This window comes from Synchiropus splendidus, chromosome 4 (assembly GCF_027744825.2).
Source record: "Synchiropus splendidus isolate RoL2022-P1 chromosome 4, RoL_Sspl_1.0, whole genome shotgun sequence".
Classification (NCBI taxonomy): Eukaryota; Metazoa; Chordata; class Actinopteri; order Syngnathiformes; family Callionymidae; genus Synchiropus; species Synchiropus splendidus.
Genome location: NC_071337.1, coordinates 29,650,165 through 29,667,853, shown reverse-complemented (window position 1 = coordinate 29,667,853; position 17,689 = coordinate 29,650,165).

Genomic DNA, 17,689 nt, shown 5'->3' with positions numbered 1-17,689 from the left:
GCAATTTATTAGGAACGCTTTTTAATCGAGTCGTACCTCAAACAGCAATAAATGAAACATCTGCCCACATTAAGTTGGCAGGAAGTAAATAAAACCTGTTTTTTCTTTGACAAAATGAAACACTTGTCAGACAAAGTCAGGCATGATAAACTCTTTCTTATGGCCATCATTTAATGACCTGTACATTTCAAAGAAAGTTACTCCACTGCCATTTAAAAATACTGTCCAACAGAGACGCACAATAGGCAAAGCATTTTAAAATACTGTCATACAGTGCTTCTCCTTCCCTCCTCCAGAGTATTGGTGGTTATTATGTCTTAGAAACAGACAAAAAAGTGCTAGACCTCTTCCCTAAACTCTCAGAGGCAGTACTAACATTAGCTCACTGAAATATAACTTGCTCAGAAAACTGCCAACATCCTGCCAGAATATACAACTATGTTGACTTTATATTGCGGGTGCTATTTTCCCGATCATTCCCCAGTGTCTGTGCTTTCACAATGTCATGGAACTAAGTGGATGGTGTGAATGGCAAGGGAGGGAGGGTCAGTCACAATGTCAAGTCACATGTCATGAGAGAACTAGAAGTGAATTATTGTACTGCTAAACAGTAGAGGAGGGCTGATGAAGCATCGTGAAGCAGTACCCTTGTTTTCAGAGCACTGTAGGTGGTGCTCTCGGTTAAAAAAATGATGGGAAGGTTCATAAAAATAGTAGTTTGAAGGAAGAAATGACAGAATGTCATATAAGAGTGACCTGATACCAAAAATAAAGGGCAGCTGGGCCTCAACAATGTTGTTTTCCAGTCCCCTCTATGTCAACAGCATCTGAACACAAGTAGACTTTGAAATGAAAGCCCTGAGGCCAAGCCCGAGGAGATGTAGGAAGCTTTTTCAGAACCACCATATACCCATTTTAATGCTCAAGGAAACAATGCCTCCGCTAATTGTTGTGTACTTCCGTGGCACTACACCAGTTGAGAGTAAATCTCAACCCCACACCGGGTGCTAAGCACACAAACTTGGAGAGGTGTTCTGGAGACAGCAGAGATGAGAGTTCCAGGACTCGGCCTTGTCATTGGCGAGCTCCAGTGCCGCAAGCAATCAACCATACATGCACCTGCATACGCTTCTGTCTTATACTGCCAGACGTTTAAGCGAAAATGACACGCTTAAAAGTTGTAACATAAGAGCCTAATAATATTTGCAATGCACTTGTTTTGAGAGTTCAACAATAAAAAACGAATTCCAGGTGGCACTTTGTCAGCCACTTGTTCCTGAAGTGCAACTCGTAAACGATAAGTGCTTGCGTAAAGACTTTGGGATGTGTGGAAACTTCTTGAGTGTCTCTCCCACTCATGTGGAACCAGAGTGGGAGGGGGCTTGTCTCCGACAAGGAGAGAGAAAGGGAGACGTGTGGGGTGGGTGACAGACTCAGTGAGGCAGGTGAAGAGGAAGGAGGAAGGTACAGTGATAATGTGTCAGAGCCGTGGGAGGAAGTGAGGTTTGTGTAGGATGGATATATTACTTGCAGTTCCATTAGTGTGTGTAATGGTGCCGAAAGTCTCCGTCCTGGTGCTGTTGTAGCTTCAACATTGGTGGGAGTCGAATTAAACAGCCACTGTTTGGCAGCAGTGGTTCAAACAGGCCATTTAAGGAGGAACACTGAATTGTCACAACATTGAATTGTTTTGTTCTAGTTTGGTAACAGAGTGTTCCCTTTGGACAGATCCGGCTAAATAATGAGGCCTGGTGTTATGCGTGTCGACATACAACACCATTTGTTTCTCGTAAAAACACTAACTTCCTCACAATGAGAAACTGAAAATGAACTATCAAGGTTTAAATCTTCTAAACATTAATACCACGGGACAATTAGAAGTTTCATTTCCATCAGACATTTTTATCTTTGGAGGGATGTAAGCAGCAGTCTACTGCTTGAAAGCAAAGGTACGACCACATGCAAGTAGAGTGTGACGGCCAGCGATAATCCTACCTGTCCACCAGCTAGCAAAATACCGTCAAAACGTATTTCTAGAAATGTAGAAAATGCGACAAATAGCAGGAGCCTTATGGACTTTATATTAAGTTGGAATATTTCTACGACTGTTCATCCTTTGATGACACTTATGGTGATGCATCAGTCGATGCTGTGCCGAGCCATGCCAGCCATGGAGGACAGTATGATCCACCTCTGCCAGGTCTAGCCAATTTTCATGTCATAGCAGGTCATTATTACAGCATCCTGCTCAGCAAGAGCCGGCTTTCCTTATGCGACCGGCTCAATCACTGTGTACACATCGGTATACAAGAGCTCTCACATGATGAGTGTGTTTAAGTCAACAGGAACTATTTTGGTTGGATCAATTCTGTGGCTCCTATGTCCTTTGTTGAGTACATTTATTTAATGTAGTTGTTTTTTTAATGATTAATGTTGTTTGTTTTAATGTAGTTGTCCATATAATAATCCCCTTTTTAGCAGTACATTTAATATGAGATGTGCAATGTGTAATGCACATCTCTGTATCATTGTTACTGAGCTCGCTGTTGGGGTGTTGGCACCTAACATGCTACTTCATTTGTTAAAATGGCCAAACAGGATGGCAGAGAGAAGCAAGAGAAACTGTGGTCAGATGAGATGGTATTTCCTCTTCCAACCTCTCATGTCAAAGAGCCGTTGAAAGAGCCGGACTCCTTGCTGAACTAGCAGCCATAGGTTCCTGACCCCTGCATTAAAGTCTCCACACGGCACATACGTTACTAGCGCTCTTCCAGCTCAAAGGCCCTGTACCAAAACGCTCCAGTCCTAGTACGTGTACCACTCCACCCCAAATCTCTAGTCAACTTATCAAACCAGAGAACTCACAGATGCAGCCAGGTTTTGAGTCCCAGTCATGGTACTTGACTTTTGTTTTTGCTTTAGATCATCACAATATAATGAACAGGAAATAAATAGCATGACATCTTGATAAAGAGGTTCATTATCACTCACTTTGTCAAAGCTTTGCGAACTTGTAGTGGGTCAGCTTGAAACACCCTGAGGCCCACACTGGTTTCCTCACTGACACACGGGGCCATGACTTCCTATTCCTTTGTCAGTGCTGCTACTTTGGGACTCATCGAAAATCGTATCTCCTCTTCGCCACGTACTTTTACGTTTGAGAAACCAGACATTTTAAGAATGTTGTTACATTTTGGTCTGTTTTTCACTATTTCCAGACGACTGGGCATCGCTCCATGTCCACCCACATGGTTAGGTGTTTCCCTCACCTGTAGTTCCTGAGAATCAGACTCAGAAAATCTTCATGAATCCCGAGGGGAGGGTTTGAGGCAGGGGGAGGGATTGCTATTCCTAACAAACAGAAATCATTCATTTCCTGACTCACAGACTTGGGGCTTCTCCTAACACCAGTCAGTGGGGCTGAATATGTATTGGGGAGTTTTGCTCTCACAGTCTCAAACTTGTCTTCTTCTGACTGAAAAGAGCCTGTCTCAATGGTTTGAGCATTGTTTTGATTTTTTTTTTTTCCTTTGAAAGCCTTTCAGGCATATTGAGCAAAACAGACAACAGGCCAGGCTGAAAAATACAGACATATTAAAACAGCAGAGACAGAGCCCTTTGAAAAAAGACAGATAGTCCTTGATGATATTCATTCATTAAGCCAATTTTCGAGAATATATTTTTAAGCGCTGCCACAAAAGCGCTCCTCAAGTTCACCAGGTCGACAGTGATAATCAATGCATGAAGGAATATGTTGTGTTGTGCAACATTCCTATTAATACTGCCTATTATTCAGTATTTTCTTTCCTAAAGTGAAATGCAGAGTCTTTGTTTGGCTTCTGAATTACACCAGCAAACTTGATTGATTACCAGAAAATGAACGAAGGTCAGCGCGAGGCATGCGAGCCACAAGGCATGCGGATCAATAAATGTTGTAAGTGCTAAAAGTTCAACCTCGGCTGCGTATCGATTGTGATCCCTGTCTTGTTGGTGCACTTGAGCATGAAATTCATTGTGTTGCTGCGCGGCTATCTTTCCAATATGTAGGGCCCCAGCCTCTCGGCTTACTGGAGACACTGTGTTTATCTCTCACCAAAGTAATTGGGGACACGTGAAGGTCAATGAGGTGTCGCTGGTCCAACTGGTATGGACGCCGCTTGCTTGCCGATATGTTTTGTAGTTCATTAAGCGAGCCTCAGTAGTAATTAAGACGAGGCTGCACCTGTCGAGGGGCATTCAGAGAAACACTGGCTTAACTCTGCTGAGAAAAACTTTTGCCTCAGCTTCAAAATCCTTCTGTGATCATATTTCCCTGAACACTGCCACTTCTGAAAGCAAATGTATTTTCAGTTCAGAAGTGGCATGATGCTGCTGGCATATAGACACAGCAGTTATCAGGTGAAGTATAGAACCGTCGTGGTAACTTATCTGGCAGAGGACCCGGAGACATACCTACTATTTGCGGCAGAGAAAATTCACATCAGCACGCATTCCCTCCCATGAGGGCCTTTGTCTGATGTCTAAGCCCTCAGTCAACAGATAAAATCCTCAACCCAAATCCACATATCATGTTCGAGAGATAAAGATAAAGCCCCACGTCAGACACTGAGATGTGAGATGAAGTTGAAAAAATCATCCTAACAATGTTTGGACTTCTCGACCAGTACCCTTCCATAAATCTGTAAATATTGCATGTTAAGTTCAAGTGAGCTTTGAATCAGAATGATTGTATTGATATGTCAGTAATAAATGACAGCGTTGAGTGTCAAATATGGACCTGAGGAAGCAGTTTTCTCAGTGAACAGAAGACGAAGAGGTGACTCCCTGAGTTCACCTTTCAGTCAGTCATTGTAGCTTCCGCAGATACTGTACAACACCTAAGAACTTCATCCATTTTTACTGAACATTTGCACAAACATGTCTTTTTTTATTAATATACAGGGTAAAAGAGGACTGGATTAGCAACGGAGAAACACACTAGATCCACCGTATTGACATTAGATTATTGCTACGCTTTCTTCTGACCCGTACTGCGATGCTGATCTGAAAACCTTTTCAAAGTGGATCTTTCCATCCTTCTCTTCCAACAGCAAGAGAACAGACTTCTTTGGTCATCGATCAATGCAAGCGAGATATGATAAAAAAGATGGGCGCTCCCACAGTAATAGAGAAAGAACACTGAATGCAAAACAAAGGACATGAGTAGAACAGAAGACAAGAGAGTCCTAAAACATTTGGTTTCTATAAGAATTTTCTTCATTTTGATCTTAATGTTGTTGCATTTTAATGCACTGAATTAACTTAATAGCTGAAGAAGTTGTAGATAGAAGGTTTTTTGAATGAATGAAAAAATCAGCCACTTCATCACACAAGCATCCAGCAAGACTCCTATGTGAAATAATAATGGTAAAGTTTTGTCTGCTTGACTCTCAAAGTTGGCAAAACTCCAGGATATAACACCCTGCAGCCAAGAGTGAGTCATATTCATAACTCAACTAATCATTCTACCTGCTTTTTTTGCTGGGAATGCAATAACTGCAACACACATAATGTCATTATCGGGTCTCGAAAAAAGCCGTAGTGAGTGGGGCAAAAAAGCCAATTGTTTCTATACTCTGAACCATTACGGATGTTATTAATGAATCCGGCTGAAACCTCCAATGTGGCGTCTTCCCAATAGCACATGAAAAAAGGCCAAATGACAAATGCAGTAGAGCATTAGTATTACAAACCTAAAAAGACAACATGTGGTTCAGCTCTCTGTGCAGACGTTACCCCAAAAGCAGCAGCATCAACTTGCCTGTGAAGGTTCAATGCACTGAGACTCAATTACAGCTCTGCACCTGCCACTTCTGTGGAGACAATTCCGCTGCTCAATCCTCCATCCTCTCAAAAACACCCTCAAATGAGATGCAAAAGTGTACTGAGTTGATGCCAAATTTTTGGCTGCGGACAATATGACAAAATCAACTGTTTGGTGAGCAGCAGCGGCGTTTGGTGAGGAGGCCACTGTGATGAAGATTTGAGGTTATGAACAAGCTTAAGCTCCTGCTTAAGCATCTTGTAAAATAAAATAAAATAAAATGACCTGAAAGGATCGGCATCTAACACAGGTAATGCAATTGATTTTCTTTGTGTGGAACGGCAGCGATTCCAATTCCACAGATCTTGTCTTTCACCTTTGAGTTCATGTAAAAGCATTAATCTAAATAATTTTAAAACATTTAATAAAGTAATGATTCTTTTTAACAGCAGGGCAACAGCAGAAGCCATATTCGTTCTGCATTCGTTTTTACCTAGTGTTGTGGGGGAACTCCACTTTATCTCTGACACATTTCACACAGAACAGGAGGTTGACCTAAGTCAGGCCACCATTCCATTCCACCATTGTTTTGCGTGTCATATAGTGAATGCAGACAAGAATGATTGGACAAGGCGGGAGACATCTGGTTGTCACTGATGTACTTTTCCTGCCCAACTTTGACTTCTTGGGGTAAAGAGTACAGACATGGTGCATTCTGCCTCGTCTCAAGTCTCTCGTCAATTTTATCCCCAGGTAAATGGAATCAAATCTCTTTTGTAAAAGATGGACCAGCTTCCAACCATGCACTATTAAAAAGGATTTTTCAGCATTGAATTGCGCTCAACTGTTTTTGTTGTTGTCAATTACAAGCAAACAAACAATTAAAGTCTGTCTGTGTCTCCTCTCTGCGTCTGATTCGCCATCAAATGAGAGAGTGATTTTTTTACTAAATAATTCATCATAAAAATAATTTACAGGTAGAGAGATGGAAGGGAAATGCTGCGCTGTGATTGGTCAGTTGTTGGCCGATGGCGCCGCTAAGAGCTTAAATAGATTGAGCCTCTTGCCGAAATGAAGAGCGTCAACCTCCTTTAGGCCGCCGCTTGGCTTAGATCCTGCACAGTGAACCTGCTGACCCTGTCTGTTTGATATCGGCGGAGCTAAGTGGGAAGACCTCATGGTTAGGACAGCTGTGCCAGAGACTGGAGGATCTGTGGGGGTAGCAAGGGATCATCCCGTAATTGGCCGGAGTGGATCTCCCAGTTTGGCTAGGCAGGGAGTGATGGTTCGAGAAATAGAACAGAAAATCGCTATCCAAAAGAACGAAAAGCAAGTAGACCCCAGAGTTAAACCCAGGCGGAGTCTCAGGTGACAGTGTCACTCTAGCCATTATTATGATCATACGGCATCGGTGACACTGCGGAGAACCATCCCCTAATTGGAGCTGCTGAACATGTTGTCTTTGCACACTGATAGAAGGAGCTCATGCTCTGGGGAGGGTGATCAATAAAATTATGCAGCAAACAGGGAGAAAATAGCATCTGAGGGGGATTGAGAGAGACTGCGAGAGCCAGAAGGACAACAGGCAAAAGAGAGATAGAGACAGAATCTCATTAGCGGTCTGAGGAGTCGCTGGCCTTGGCCTGTAATGTGATGCTATGTCTCTCAGTCTTCGCCAGGAGCTGCTGACACTCCTCCTCCTCCCACCTCCCCCTTCCCTCTCTCTCCTTTTTATTACTCCCGCATCTCCTCTCTTGCAGCTTCTCCGTGTCTTTTCAGCAGCACTTCTTAGTGCTGCCGAGCATGGCGAGATGGGAATTACTTATTTATGCCCATGCATTGTCTGCGTGCGTGGGCTTAAGTAATATTCATCCAAGCTGTGCTGCCATAATACAAAGCCTCCTTCCTTCTCAGGGATGTAACAGTGAAGCCTGTTACGGTCCCCGAAACTGAGCTCTCTCAAGTCGAAGCCCAGGCTGGGCGGAGGATGGAGGGGACGGCTTTGCGAAGCTCTCTGAGCTTTGTTGGGCGCAACAAAGACGACAAACTGAACCCACCTCTTTTCGCTCTGTTTGACTCTTCTCCCTCTATTTTTTTACACACGTAGCTTTCTGCTCATGTCAGCTTCTTTTGTATTCTTTCATCCTGTGCCATAGGGCAGGTCACCGTTGAAGGGATCTGCGCTGGCGCGGAAGATTTTTTTTATTCCGTCTCCCTCCTTCACATGTATGCTGGTGTTTTGTCTCCATCTTGTAAAAGATTCAAGGATAAAAAAAAACATGCGACATCTATAAAGAGAGCCGTATGTAACCCAGTGTTGCTCTGTCCGGGTCTAAACTCAAGCCCATGCTCTACTAGTTTGCACTTTTCGATAAGGTAATGTTGATGGTTGGTTTAGAGATACAACACATTGTGTGGCGTATGTGACCTTTGCACTTCACCAGTGAGAGTCAGCCTGATCATACAGTCTTGTTTGCGAGCATTGTGGCACTGCCATCCTTGCTGAGTCATTTTGGTACGTCTTTGTATGTATTTGCTTATATGTTATTCATTCAGGGTCATGTATAAACTGAGCTGTTTCCCACATAACAGTTTAAACTTTAACAGATAATTGCAAGTGCGTGTTTGGTCTGTCACCTTCTTATTACGTTAGAATCTGCACAGTCTTTTTTCCATTATCAAATGCAATGTTTTGTGCACACGGAATGAAAAAATTTGGCTCGCAGTCGTCAATAGAGTTTGGCCAATAAGGAGGTACTCCACGCAGCTGCAGTGACAGTATTGACAATGCGATGTTTGTGATTTCCAAAAATGGGCAGAACGGATTGTTACGGAACAATAGGTCATTGAGGTGAGTTAGATTCAGTATGTTGTCGGCCTATTGTCACTTCAGTTCACTTCACTTCCGAATTTCTGTGTCCCAATTTGAGGCGGATGCCAGCTCATCTCAGTCATCTGCTTTGAACGTTGACGCATCAGGTGTTCTATGAAGGCCTCAGGAAGCAGGGTACACACAGCCAAGAGGTGCTATATATACCAATAAACACGTAATGAAGTAGTAATGAGGTCTCACGTCCTAAACCCAACCTCTCTTTTTGGAATATGAACGTGAAACATTTGAGTCCTGTCAAACACCTATGTGTCAACATGCAGGGCCAAAGACTTACTCCAACAGGAATGTAAAGTCCAGACCTCCCCAGCTCATATGGTCTACAGACCCCCGATAGGTAGAAGTAAACTTCCACTTTGGGAGGAGGGTAGCAGGTACTTGAGATGGGTAGATGAGGTTTCATGAAACAGTGTCCTGATTTTCAGAGACCACCAGATGGCACTGTCTGCTGTACAGTGTTTGGACCTGAACAAATAATTCAATGAAACCTCAAATCTCTTCTAAACCAAGAGCACCATCTAGTGGCTCCTGAAAAAAGGGCACTGTTTCATCAACTCTGCAATGTTTCATGATACCTCATCTACCCATCACTACCAGGTAGTTACAGGGAATTAATTATGACATTATAGCTTTAGAAAACAATCAGAAAACAAAAAGTCAGTGTCAAACAATACTTTATACTGTGTTGGTCGTACTATTAAATGTGGTGTGCTGTTTGTGTGAAAAAGAAGAAGAAGAAGTCTTATTCAACTCTCTTCAACTCTTATTCAACTCTCTTATTCAACTCTCCGATTGGTGAGGGTTGGTGAGTATTTTTGGTCAAACCCTCAAGCCACCAAAACGTAAGGACGTGAGAAGTCATCATGGAGAAGCACACGACTGAAGAACCACAAAGTTTTGTTCTTGTATTAGTCATTGGACGTCATTTTGCTTTTCTTCCGACTTCTCGCAACTTTATGTCCTTTTGCGCCGAGCACAGCTTTAATGATGTCCCCTGCGACCAGTGCTAGCTTACTACTAGCCATCAACACTTGCAGCCGCATAGACGGCAAACCCCACGCGCTGGCACCCAGCACTGAGCACACACACACAGCACTGTACATTTAGGCCAACAGCTGTTAACTTCCCCCAACTGTGTCCCCCAGACTTGAAGGAGATATGGGGACCAGCTGTGACTCCATTCTGCCTGACAGTTCGGGGAGAAGAAAACAAGAGGCAGCAGACTGCAAGGAGCATTAGCCCAACAACTCGATGCCCATAATTGTATGGAAGCATTTTTCAGATCTGTCGAGGCAATATAACTCCGCGGCCACATCTTCATTCAGCAAGTGAGCAGAGTCCCTCGCTGCATACCATTACCCTAGAAATACCTCCTCACAACTTCCTGTTTTCCTTCTGATGCACATCCCCACCGACTGGAGGAGGAGGGAAACATAATAAGCGCTTCATTATCTCCTTTGCCACAGCTTCGTTGGAGGAAACATGATACTCATCATATCAGGAAGTGTTTTCATTGCTTCGACTCGCGACAGCATGTGTCGACGTGTAACAATATGAATAATGTTTCTTGATGGTACTAATCGCAGCAGTGACAAAGCTTGAAAGGTGTTTGCTTGCATTATGCAAGGAGTGTTTGTTTTGTCACCTTTTTGTCTGTTTAGTCTCGTGCCATAATCCTCAATCTTAGTCACATTTAGTACATTCACATATCATTTTTGTTGGTCATGAAAAGTCACAATTCAGTCTTGCTTTAGTGGAAAGAAAATTCAATGTATTTTAGTCAAGTTTTAGTCCAAACATTTTGTAATTCTTTCATTCCAGAGATGCTTGTTGTTTATCTATTTCAGTTGACTTATGTTCCACAGCTAAACTATCGACCAAAAACCTGGAATAGTAAGCATCATGCCCTCTGGCCCTGTGCGAAGTTTTGACATTTATTGAAGTGGTGACAGTTAAAAGCTAGTTTTTAAAGAAGAGAAGTAAATCTCCCTTCAGTCTGCTGCCGTCTTCGGCCGGTCCGTCTCTTCAATTGTCTGACTGGATGCAGGACTTCAGTTCCGCGAGCAATAAACATCAGTTATGATGGGGTTTTTTTTCCCTTAAAAACACGCCGAAAACCACTATCACGAATTGATACACAAGTGTTTCAATATTTCCACTTTGTTTCAATACATGTGGTTACATGACAGTTCATCTTTAAAGAAAAGATCATTATTCTGAAGGCGAGGCGGCTGTTATTTAAGTCGTGGCTCTGCGCCATGATTGTTTGTACGTCTAAAAAACCCTGAAATGGCAGACCTACTGTCTCCAGCGTTTGTGGTAATCCTCCTGCATGCAGTTTTGTTTGAAGGCACGGGGACGCAGCAAGAGGACACGTAATTGGAGGACACTCCTGCTGAGTTGCGCCTCTTGTGTGGTACGAGGAGCGAGTCTGTTTACTTTTTTTATTTCTTGCAAAACGTGACTTTTGATAATAATAAAATGCACATTCACGCAGCTTTCGTCAGTATTATGATAACCTTGGTCACCGTCTTTGTCATGGGAATAAGGGCCGTTGACAAACATATTTCATCTCGTCTTACGAAATATAATTCACCAACTCGCAACTCCATGTCACCACCCACATGTGGTTGCTCAGGGTAAAGAGAGGCTGAGAGGGTGTGCCACATTCTCTATAAGGTGTCACATATTTGCAGAGCCATCCTGGTGGTGCCCCTGCTTGAAGACCAACGGGGGAGGTTCTCTGTCCTTCACATGCTGAGCTCTTCGTTGGGTGCCACAGTCCAAATGTGGCTGCGCACCTGAACACAATGAGAGTCGGACACGGGGGTCTGCGGTTCATGTTGACAGCTTGTTCAGTCAACATTTCTTCTTAAATTTCACAGAGATTGAAAAGGAGCAAGGTGAAGAAGAGTACTGATAATTTCTGTTCATTATGCCCATTTCCCACAGTTTACCCAAACAGTGGTTACGTTTAATCTATGTACTATAAGTTGTGTCTGACTGTGGCCCTTAATGTTGTGTTGTGTACCACTGTCAGAAAAAGTCACGTCACGTCGGCATGGCATATATGAAACCAGCATTGTTACAACAAATTCAAGTTTAAAGAAATAAACCAGTATATTAATGGAAAAAGGATGGAAGGAACAATTAAATTTGAAATAATTTCATGATTTAAAATGAAAGAAAGCCTTCAGATGCAGTGAAAGATAACACACTGAAATCTCCTCTGCCAGATGTAAATGAAAGCTCTCTTTAAATTAAAGATGTTGTTGTTTCTCCAGCCTCCACTTTTGAATATTAAACAGATCAAGAAAGATCCGAATCGCATACGCGGTGGAAGGTGCAGTGAGAGGGCATGCGTTTATTTGAGCAGGAGTGATTTATAATGAATTCTTCCCGTAAGGCAGCAGTGTGAGTAAAGGCATGCAAATACTCAGCGTGAAGGCAGTAGTGAAACAATCCCGAGGGATATCGATATGAATTCTTGTTATAATCCATCAGTTTCTGACATTCTGAACACACAAAGATTTCACCGCGTGCACACGTGTGTGACGTGATTTCGGCGTTTAATAAATCCTCAGGTGAGCGGCTTATCTGCGATCAAGCTCCCGCCTTCATTGAGGGATTAAGGCCTTGTAATTAATCTTTAATCTCATCTGATGGGCTTCTCGCCGGCGTTGCACGCGGAGATGTACCCTGCTGGATTTACACAGAGGCAACAAGCGTGAACGCAGTCATTACGGATCAGTTTGCATTGTGCAGGAACTCATTTGGGCCAGGGACGTCATTATACTTGGCCAGACAACGGGTTCATTAAAGACGGCGCGGTGTGAGTCGCTGCATTTTGTTTGGTTTTATACAGATCTTTCTATGGGAAATTACAGTGGTCAGGATACAGAATGGAGCAAGTGTAAGCCTTCTTGATTATCGGACAGACTTACACTGTATTTCATAAAGATCTCACTGGATTTGCAAGGACGCCTACAGGCCACTGAGAGCTGTCCACATCGAGGAAGTTTGTCCCCTGAACCTTTTACACACGGTGTGAAGGCAGTGTTCAGAGACTGAAGGTATATGCTGTTGAACTGCACTGCTCAACTACATTAATAGTCATTTTTTGGGTCATTTTTGGCCAAGGAATAAGGGGTTTATCATTGTTCATTGTTCGCTGTGAACAAACAGCCAACACACCCAAATTATAAATAACCGCACATTGACTCATAGTTCTGTGTTCCATTATCTTCGAAAGAGAATTGAGCAACAAAAAAATCTTTTCGTTTGTCTCACAGAACTAGGTAGTACTAAGCGGAAATTCTCCGTCCTCCAGCCGCTATGTATTTAATGGCCTCACCGACCGCCGCCTCTAACAGCAGTGTACGTTTTCCTGTTGTTTGTGCCAAGAGCTACATTAGCAATACGTTTTCCACAGTCGCCATGTTGGTTTTGTTGTTAAATTATTGACTGTGGGTTGCACCCCCTGGTGGATATATTGGTGTACAGCATTACCATCGTGTACACGCATGGAAGCATATGATCAGCGACAGTAACAACGTTTGAAAAGGACAGGCGTATTTTCGTACATACAAGGAGCATGAATGGGCCTTCATGATGTCACTGGTCAGAGTGAAACCCAACTTTTATCAACCTCAGAGCCTTTTGTACTGAGGACATTGGTCTGAGTATGTGCTCCTCCCAATGGCTGCTTTTTCAATAATATCTTTTTCCAAGTTTTATGAATACATTATGTTTACATTTTTGTCATTTATGTCACCAATCGCAAGTGACATATTGAAAGATTAGGATTAGATATTGCAGAAGACAAGGAGACATGTGAGAGCTCCTTGCTTTTGTCTCTATTTTCAGACTGTGCTTTTTTAGATGACACATTGTACAATCCTTCACATTTGCCCCGTGTCTTGTGAGTCTGTACAACAAAGTGTCGTGAGACGGTGAACACCCTTAAAGCCATCGTAACCCATTTAAAGTGAACAGGTGAGGTGAACCTCACTGTATTCATTCCTCAGCTATTTGAACTACACTCCACAGCTCTGACTGACTGATTGTTTGCAGAGGTCATTTTAGGTTGTCGTGGCTGTTTTTATTGATGCATCTGAAAGACGACCTGCAGCCAGTCACTTATCATTATTAAGTCAGAGGGTTTCCACGACAAGATTTCCCAGCTCAGGTTCACAATCGCACTCACACATTACCTTGTAACAAGTCTTTAGAGCTCCCATCTGAAAGGAGAACATGCTCTGGGCCACACTGGGAGGACAGGAGTCAAAGGCAGACAGAGAGAAGAGAAATGGACAGGGTGCAATGAAATGAAAGAGAAAAGCCGACGGGTGAAAAACAGAGTGATAAAAGGCTAAATCAGGAGAGAGGGGATGAAGACCAGCCCGGAGGGTCGCGGGCGTGAGAGTGCCGCTGCGTCTGAACTCCAACCATCCCCCCAATACCTCCGCCATCCATTCCTGTCCACCCGGTCCACAGCACCTCTCACCCTGCAGCAGCCATTTAACATGGAAATTGATTTAAACAGAAGCCGAGCGATCCACAGTGGAACCCGAGGACAGGTGCCTCCAGTCAGCAGAAGAGAAGCTAATGAGAGGTGAGAGACCTGAGCCCAGCTAACAAGGAAAGCAGGAGAGCACAACGAGATAGCAGACAGGAACTACAAGGCCTTCGCACCGAACAGTGGAGAAGAAAAGATAAATTAGACACAAGTGAAGAAGGGAAATATTTGAATTTTCAATGGAAATTTGCAGCCAGCTCCAGCACTAATTATATAAATAAATGAGCGAGGAGTCGAGGAGAGTGTCAGCGCATGTGGGCGTCTGGCTTCACTGGAGTTTTCTCTTCAACTCTGGTCAGTTCATGAGGAATTTGTACCTGCATTCACACATACTGTTGCTGATACCAGATGCCTTTGAACGACAGCACCAGTAACTCACCACCACAAGTTCCCACTCTGTCACTTGAAGAAAAATTACCTAATCTTTGCTGAATTCTTATCTTTGCTCACTCGCGAAGATATAAACATTATGCCAATATACAGAATTATTTTTCTTCATCTTTCAGTATTTCTTGTTGCCACAGAAACAGGGCCTCCTCCATTTTAATTCATCTTATGCATCCTCCCTGGTCCCACCCATCTTCTTCATGTCCTCCTTCTTCACATCCATGAACCTCATTTGTTGCGTCCCTCTTCTTTTGCAACATGTTCCTTTTCTCTTGTATCCAGGTGCCATCTGAGTCCAGCCTGGCTAACTTCATCTCCAAACATTTCTGCCTGAGCTGTCTGATATGCTTGTTTCGAAGCTTGTCCTTCCAAACGTCGCTTGGTAAGGAAACATTATGTACTCCATTGAATCGCCCACATCCATTGAAGGCCGCCTTAGGCCTTGCAATCGTGCACCAAAGTCCACTTTCCCCACATCAGTGTGAGGATGGGTTCCAAGATCATGAGTGGAAAAATGGATTTTAGAATCTATATATTATGTATTTTATTTTTGTCTATTGCACACGCAATAAACATCTGCAAAAATGAATCTGGTGGGGTGTTCTATGGGATCCGTAAATCGGATCCAGGCCTCAAGTCTTCTTGAACAATGGGCCACATCCTGTATGGATCCATTTGACGTGCAATGTCATAACTGTCCTAGATATGACAGATTCCAGGTAGCCGCTGACTACGTGCCGGATGTGGTGCGGAGGCAATTAACACATCTGACACCTGTGTGGTTCTGACAACTTGTAGGCGGATCCCTGATCCAGCTTCTATCTGGGTTACTTTATTTGTGAGTGGGCGTGACAAAGTGGGTGGTTGTCACTTCATTTGTCTCTTAAGTCACCACTTTGTTTGTTGTTTGTTGTTTGTTTAGTTCCACTTTTATTCTGTATAAAGCGTTCAAACTATCCCGGGTTTTGCTTGACATTGTATTGTCACATTAAAATAGGTCTATTGGTTCCATTAAATATCAGTTATGTTAAGACATTAGTGCATTAGTTTGTTACTCACCATGAGACCCACTTCCTGGGTTTATCACCAGTGGGGATGGCCAAGTGCGGGGAAGTAGTCTACTTTGTGTAATGCAGTGATGGCCATACTGTATATAGCTGGTTATTATGGTGAGCATTGGAGTATGCTGTCTGGTTTTAGGGTGGAGGTGTGATCAAGGGTGGATTCACCTGTTGAGAGGTGCTGTCCAGGTACACAAGGAGGAAGCAGGCAGGCCATGATAAAGGTGGCGCTGTGCAGAGGTATGCACAGTTTCTTTAGGGCGCTCTACGTTGCACGCCCAGTCAGGCCACAGTGGGCAAATAAAAGATCAGATTTCCTCCTCCACTGTTTGAAGCCTGATCTGAAAGAGCAGCTCTTGGTAGGGTTCAGAGAAGTGGGCCGCACAGGTGAAAAAGATCTATTTCTGTCATCTTTCCGAATTGAAAATTCCTCGGAGCATCCCTGTGATGACTCTCCAAAATCGCCCCCCGTGCCGACTTGGATACACAACACTGCATTCATCTAATCAGGCTGGATGGTGGAGATCACAGAGCCAGGTCTGGTGTGGTGCGAGGCCACGAGCTGCTCCGCACCTGAGCAGTCGATGCAGCCAGGAAGCGGCCGTCTCTTGAGGAGCTCGATTCTTATTGATTTCTTCCTGCCACTCAGGAATTGTGTGAATTGGACATGCGACGCACCCTTCCAAATATCAATGGGATTAGCGAAAGGTCTGAGTGTTTTCAGCTTTCAGATCGGAAACCTGCTGAAAAGATGCGTGGCGACTCGCCTACTGACTGGTCCCCTCAAGAACGTTGGGCTTCTGACATTTTCTAAACTCTCTCTTCTTAGATTAGAGACGCCACACGACACCTGTCAGGCGAGGCTTTCATGACCAAACTTCATTGAAAATGGTTTAGAAGCCAAGGTCCGGATTCTTGATGAAGCTCCCATCTAGTTCTGATAGGAAATGCACTTTAGAGTCCGTCGTAATGGCCACATTTTCCCCAGTGAGAACATTAATGGAGATTTACAATGAATATGGGTCTCCATCGCCTTGCTCTTTGGTCATCCTGTGTCTTTCATGAACAATGTACTGCTCTTTAGTTTGCCCACCACAGTCAGACTAGATCTTCCCCACAGTGGGAATTGATTTAGCACTTGTTTATTGATGGATATATGACAACGATGACTGACCGGTGTCTGCTTTATAGCTCCAACAGTCTAAAATCTCTCTCTCCCTCACAAACACATGCTCAAACATCTAAGAGTCTGCTGCTCTTGCTTCTTGAAATAGAAATGAATAAATGATGAATGATGTTAAAAATCAAAGCAATGGGCTTTTTACAGATGGCAAACAACTGTTTGCCCAAAAAAGAACAGACAGGCCACATAATTCAGCATCATCGACACCACGGGTGTCAAACTCAATCACGCAAGAGGCCAAACGTTTTGACACAGTGCAAATTGTCAGTTGAAAAAAATACATCTCTGGAGCAGTTTGTAACAGGAAACACAAGTTTAAATGTAAAGTAATATGAGGCTAACAATACAAAATTTTGTGATGGTAATGTCAGGCTTAAGGCATCTCTAGCTCAATGGAATAGTGTTGCTGAGAACCTCACGTGACGACATGCATCGCGGTATTCCATTAGATGAGATTAGATTACCCGTATTCTACCCACAGTGGAACTCATCGTGATATATTGCGATATTCAACAGAGTTCATGTAAAACAGTGACTCAATTTTACTCAAGCAAGTCACAACTATTTGACTGAAAACAACATTGACATTTTATGTTTTGCATTTATGCAGTGTTTCATACATACACTTTCTTGGGAAGTAAAGAGAGCACCAACTTTGTTGTGACGTGAAACTAATTTCGCCCAAAAAAAGGTACTTTCCGCTAATGAAGTTCATCCTTTCAAATCAAACTAAGTGATTTAATTCCCGAGAATGTCGTAGTTTACTTCCTTCTCAGCAAAAATACTA